We start from the raw sequence: 6,912 nt of genomic DNA, 5'->3' as shown, positions 1-6,912 counted from the left end.
GAAGGACCAAATTGGCCGGAACGTACATGCCTACGTCGACGATATCGCGGTCATGACCCGGAAAGGATCCGACTTGATCAGCGACCTTACAGAAACCTTTGAAAATCTCCGACGGTACAAGATGATGTTAAATCCGCTGAAGTGCGTCTTTGGCGTCCCAGCCGGAAAACTCCTTGGCTTCATTGTCTCTAATAGGGGCATTGAAGTTAACCCGGAGAAAATCAAGGCAATCTTGTGCATTAAAAGGCCAACTTGTCTTAAAGATGTGCAGCGACTAACTGGTTGTGTTGCAGCAATCAGTAGGTTCGTCAGCCGTCTTGGCGAGAAGGCACTACCCCTGTACAAGCTATTGAAGAAGACGAGACAAATTTGTTTGGGACGAGGCGGCGGATGCAGCGCTTCAAGGGTTGAAGGAAATACTCACCTCCCCACCCATCCTGGCAGCACCGGGAGAGTCGAGCCTATGCTCCTTTGCACAGCGGCTACCAACGGAGTCATCAGCCTCGTCATCGTGGTGGAGCGACATGAAGAAGGACACGAGTATGGAGTCCAAAGACCAGTCTATTACATCAGCGAAGTGCTGACGGAATCCAAACAAAGGTACCCTCACTTTCAGAAGTTAGCCTATGGAGTATTCCTGGGCAGCAGGAAGCTGAGACACTACTTCCAGGAGCATCCAATAACAGTCGTGAGCAAAGCTCCGCTGTCAACGATTCTCAATAACGCTGACGCAACAGGACGCACAGCAAAATGGGGCATTGAATTATCCGCCTTCGACATCAACTACAAAGCCAGGACCGCGATCAAATCCCAAATTTTGGCAGATTTTGTTGCAGATTGGACAGAAGCTCCGGATATAAATCTGGAGCTGGAACCAGAGACATGGGTTATGCACTTCGATGGATCCAAGCAGCATCAAGGTTCAGGAGCCGGAGTCACCCTGAAATCCCCTACCGGAGAAGAAATGCAGTACGTTCTGTAGATCCACTTCGAAGCTACAAACAACATGGCAGAATACGAGGCTCTACTACACGGACTGCACATCGCTAAGGAGATAGGGATCAAGCACATTATTTGCTGCGGCGATTCCGACCTCGTGGCACAGCAGGTAGACGGAACCTGGAACGCCAGAAACTCCGTCATGGTGGCTTACAGAGATGAAGTTGACGAGATCGCCAAGTGCTTCCTCGGATACGAAGTCAAGTACGTCAGGAGAGACGACAACGCAGCGGCAGACATGCTATCCAAGCTCGGATCCGGCAGAAAACCAATTCCGCCTGGCATTTTCTGGAGCACCTACGGATACCCTCGGTGAAGGGCGCTAACCCGGAAAACCCAGATGTGGCAGTATCTCCGGCTAGAGAAGTGATGGCTATCATTCCGGCCTGGACGCAGCCTTTCCTGGACTACCTCATCGATCAGAAGTTGCCAAAGGACGAGATCCTCGCACGACAGATCATCAGACGAGCAAGATCCTACACAATAGTTGATGGATAGCTCTATAAACGAAGTGCAACAGGGGTATTCCTAAAATGTGTCTCTAATCAAGATGGTATTGAGATACTCAGAGAGATCCATGCTGGGGATTGCGGGCATCATGCCGCTCGCAGATCACTCGTTGCAAAAGCCTTTCGGCTTGGATTTTACTGGCTCACAGCTAAAGAAGATGCTGATAAGTTGGTAAAAACTTGCCGAGGTTGTCAGTACTACGCTACTCAACCAAACGCTCCAGCCCAAGAGCTGAAGACCATCCCTATCACCTGGCCGTTTGCGGTCTGGGGGCTTGATATGGTTGGTAAGCTAAAGAAATCATCTCCTGGCGGTTTTGAATACCTCCTGGTCGCTATTGATAAGTTCAGTAAATGGATCGAGGCAAAGCCAGTGAGAAAAGCCGATGGTGCTACAGCACTCAAATTTGTCTGCAACCTCGTGACGAGATTCGGCATCCCGCACAGCATAATCACAGATAATGGTACGAACTTCGCTCAGGGAGAATTAAAGGATTATTGCCATGACGTTGGGATCCGATTAGACCTGGCCTCCGTGGCTCATCCACAGTCCAACGGTCAGGTCAAAAGAGCCAATGGACTCCTCTTATCCGAAATAAAGCCACACCTTGAAGAACCGCTGCGCCGCGCAGCTGGAGCTTGGGCTGAGGAGTTAGATTCCGTCCTGTGGAGTTTACGAACTACCCCTAACAGGTCAACAGGATTCACTCCGTTCTTCCTGGTATACGGATCCGCAGCTGTGCTCCCCTCCGACATCATCCATGATTCACCGCGAGTCTCCGCCTATAATGAAGAAACTGCTGACGAGGCCAGACAGCTATACTGTGGACCTGATCGAAGAAGCTCGGAATTTAGCGGACCAACGTTCCACCATTTACCAGCGAAGCTCCGACGCTACCATAGTCGTCGAGTCCGGAATCGCTCGTTCATGGCCGGAGACTTGGTCCTCCGCCTTCGTCAGGTGAAAGATCATAAGTTGCAATCTCCATGGGAAGGACCCTTCGTCGTTAGCAAAGTACTCCACAACGGATCGTACTACCTTGTTGATTTCCGGGAGCTAAAGGACAGACCTGCCAATTGGCACCGGAAACGCAAACGGGAGGATTCGGATGACATTTACGATGAAACAGAACGTCCTTGGAACATTGCACAGCTACGTCCTTTCCACACTTAGCATAGAATTACATACTTTGTAACAACATTATACATGATCAATGAAATAAAGCCTTTGGTTCACTCTATGAGTCATTTACCTCCTTTACTTGTTCATTTTTAGATCGTGTATGTTTTCCGACTAAAACCGCAGAGCTGGATGTTTCCGCCTAGGCGTGTATGAAATTTGTGATTTACAAAAATCGTCCCTTAAGACGTAAGCTTAAGTTTTCTGATGGAAATTTTTTCTGTTGCGAATTCGTGGATTCCTAGTAGCGATTTCCGGCACCTTGGCTGGGGGCTTGTTTCCGCGGTTATTGACGGAATGCCATTGGGCTTCGTCGCCGCAGGCGAGCGTTTCCGGCTAAAGGTTTTCCGGCTCGCGGAAGGTCAAGCGAGTAAGCCGGAAAAACATAGAAATCAGCACTTGCTTTCCAATAAAACGAAACATGCAGATAATTTAAAGGATTGCAGGATAAGTTGTTTCCGCACATGCATAGCTGTTTCGTCCCTAGCTACTTAAGAATATAAGTTATATTACAAACCCACTCCGGGGCCAAAATGATGCAACACTGTTTCATTGTTTCGCAGGAGTTCTACGCGGAGGAATGCTCTTCCTCAGATTCCACATAGGTGGAGCCGTCGCCGGAGTCGCCATCGGAGAAGTCTTCGGATTGGTTAGTGCTTGATCCGGAACCCTCTACGTCGACCTCCTCAGCGTCTTCCTCCTCATCTTCCGCATCCGAGAAGCCCTTGGGGAGATCATACTTGTTATACCAGAACGAGTGATTAACTCGCCCAACAAAGATGCGATCAAACCCTTTGGTTTCCGCGAGGATGGCGCGCATGTTGGTACCCTTAGGAGTATCACGCGCAACATCCGCGAACTTCATGGTGGGGAAGTGCGCCTTGCAGGTGGCCAAGACAAGGGAGGCGACTCCGCGAGCGAGAAGATTCTTGCCAATCCTTGACAAGTTCCGGCACCTGCTTCATCAGCCTGGACATAGTGTCAATCACTGTGGTCTTAGCCCTTTTCAAAGACAGAGATTTGGCGATTCCGCGACACGCTTCGAAGAGCTCGTCGATGGAACTCCGCGCTTCATCATATGCTTCCGTCCTCTTGAGGGTTGAGTCCTTGGACCATTCAAACCCAAGACTTGCTGCGAACAAAGGGATCAGTTCCTTCGTGGACACAAGCAACATATGATAAAGTCGGAACTACAGCACAAAGAATGCTTACGGAAGATCATCTTGTCAATAGCCTCCGCCTCTGCTTCTTGAACTTTATTTTTTGCCACTAAGGAGGTTACCCTTTGATGGCTCTTCTTTAGTTTCTCAGCAAGTTCCGCCAGGTCATGGGCGTGCTTCTCGGAGAGCTCCTTCCTCGCCAAATTTTCCTTCTCGGAGGACTCCTTGATAAAGTTCTTGAGGGATTCGTTCTCCGCCTCGAGCACTTTGACTTTGGCGGACAGCTCATCGAAGGTGGAGTGCTTGGCAGTCTCTTCTGTAGGCGGAAAAGTCACAACATGTCATGCGTCATGAAAAATTATAGCAAGATATATATCCAACTCGGAGTTCGTACCCTGAAGGCGGGTCTCCAAGCGCTTAATAGCTTTCTGGCTATTTTCCGTATTCTGGCGCAGCCCCTCAATCTCTGTTATTTGCTCCAGCACGTGGGTGCGCAGATCTTCGTGCAGCTTCCGCGTGTTCTGAGAAGCAGACAAGAGTTAGTCGGATATTCAAAATTCTGGGGGCTGACGAGGAGTTCAAAGTCTTGGAGGAGTAAAATTTTAAATTTCCTCCTAAGGTACATATTGAAGAAAGCATCGGCTAACACATGTTACACGGAAAAAATGTCTAACCCAATGCTTGGGGGCTAGTGTTACCTGGCGCACCTCCTTATGCTTAGCAAAGAAGACCTTGAGATCACTCTCGAGGTCGGAGAGCTCCTTCATTTCCGTGTCTGCAGGCCCCCACACCTTCTTCATCATGTCGGAAACTTTCGCGTGGCGTTGGGCAAGGGTAAGCTTTTGCAGAGACGGAGTAGGTTGAGGGTCAGCTTGGAGCGTGCTGGTAGCATGAATCAGTTGCACCTTCTGCTCGTACTGCTCAGGTGTAGGTTTGGCGGAGGTGGCAGTTGGTTGCTCATGCGGAGGCGTAGACGAGGATGCGCCCTTCCCGGAACCACCATGGCCAGTTGGGTCTTCAGGAAGGTCATCAATGTTGATGACGTCCTTGGGATCCGGTTTGGTGGCAGAGGAGGCTTTGGGCGGAACTTCGACCTCTGGCGTAACAGGGATGGAAGCCGGAGATGGCTTAACCTTCTTCTTGAGGGCTCTTGGGGCCCTGGGGGGCTGGCTTCCGGAACTTCTGTAAAAGAAAAAAGCATAATAGTTAAGTAAGTACTTTCTCGTGATAACAGAAGATTTTGGAATTCGGAAATCGAGCACTTACCCGGAAGGTTTAAAGAACTGATGAATGTCGGGTTGGGCTTTGTTGCTGGTGTCGATGAGCTTGAGGCGCTTGTTTTCCGCCTCTGCTTTCCGGGTAGCCGCAGTGCTAGGCACTTCGCGGGCGCGTTTGGCTGCAGGGCTGGAGGGAGCAGCTCTCTTCCTCTTGGAGGGGCGCGGAACCTCAGGAGCTTCCGTCTCCGACGCGGCTTCCGGATCCGTGTTGCCCGTGGATGGGACTCAGAGGAGAGTTCCGAGTTCGCCTTCCTTGAGGGCCTCAAGCTAAGTTACAGAGCCAGCACTTAGACTAAATTGTAAGTACAAAGGAAAACAATGTTCAAGTCGAGATAGCATACCGCGGTCCCGGAGCCGCTGGTGTGGATGTCCTTGTTACACACGTGAACATGTAGTTCACGCGGAATTTTGATGAGGAGCCGGATCCTTTTGTCGATGGCGTCGGCGGAAATATTGTCCTTCGAAGCGCGCATCGGATCCTCGCGCCCCGTGTAGTGGAACATCAAGCGGTCCCGATGCTGAAGTGGCTGGATCCGCTTGGTGAAACAAGACATGGTGAGGTCCTTCCCCGTCAGGCCCTCCTCCGTGAGCTTGCAAATCCTCCTGACTGCGCGGGTTAGCTGTGGCGACTCGGAGTGGTGGGGGCACTGCGTGCATGCCGGAGTTTCGCTGGCAGGGCTGTTCTTGAACGGCGGCAGCTTCCTCTCACCCGCCGGGTCGGAGACGTCCTTCAAGTAGAAGAAACCTCCGGACCAGTACCGCGCGGATTCGTGGCGGTCGGTAGGGGGGTAGACGCGGCCGGGGCGGAGCATGAAGGTGATGGACCCGCAAGTCGCCAACTCGGAGGTCTGGCGGATCTTCTCCTTCTTGACGGAGAAATAGTATTGAAATAGGGGAAGTTCGGGAGTTACCCGGAGATGGCCCTCGCAGAGAGTGACGTGGTTGCTGATCGCCAGCACGCTGTTTGGAGATATGTTGTGGGGCTGAAGCCCATATTCCTTCATGATTTCCGAGAAGAAATCTGATGGCGGGAAGGAGAAGCCTCGCTCCACTAGCGCCTTAGTCACCACCATCTCGCCTTCTTGAGGGGCTGGAGATAGGGAACCCGGAACTGTACGCCAGCTTCCGGGACGCAGGAAACCTTCCGCCTCGAGGTTCTGCAGCTCCATTTCGGTAGTGGTGCAGGGTGATACGTCCCAAACGTATCTATAATTTCTTATGTTCCATGCTACTTTTATGATGATACTCACATGTTTTATACACATTATATGTCATTATTATGCATTTTCCGGAACTAACCTATTGATGAAGATGCCGAAGTGCCAGTTCCTGTTTTCTGCTGTTTTTGGTTTCAGAAATCCTAGTAAGGAAATATTCTCGGAATTGGACGAAATCAATGCCCAGCATCCTATTTTTCCACGAAGCTTCCGGAACATCCGAGAGCCAGCGAGAGGGAGCCACTGGTGGGCCCGGATGATAGGGCGGCGCGGCCGGGGCCTGGGCCGCGCCCCCTATTGTGTCACCACCCCGTCGGCCTTCCGACTCCGCCTCTTCGCCTATATAAAGGTCCCCGACCTAAAACCTCGATACGGAAAAGCCACGGTACGAGAAACCTTCCGGAGCCGCCGCCATCGCGAAGCCAAGATCCGGGGGATAGGAGTCTGCGTTCCGGCACTCTGCCGGGACGGGGAAGTGCCCGGAAGGCTCCTCCATCGACACCACCGCCATCTTCATCAACGCTGCTTTGTCTCCCATGAGGAGGGAGTAGTTCTCCATCGAGGCTAAGG

The sequence above is a fragment of the Lolium rigidum genome, chromosome 3 (genome assembly GCF_022539505.1).
Source record: "Lolium rigidum isolate FL_2022 chromosome 3, APGP_CSIRO_Lrig_0.1, whole genome shotgun sequence".
Taxonomy (NCBI): domain Eukaryota; kingdom Viridiplantae; phylum Streptophyta; class Magnoliopsida; order Poales; family Poaceae; genus Lolium; species Lolium rigidum.
Note: the sequence above shows the minus strand (reverse complement) of the source record.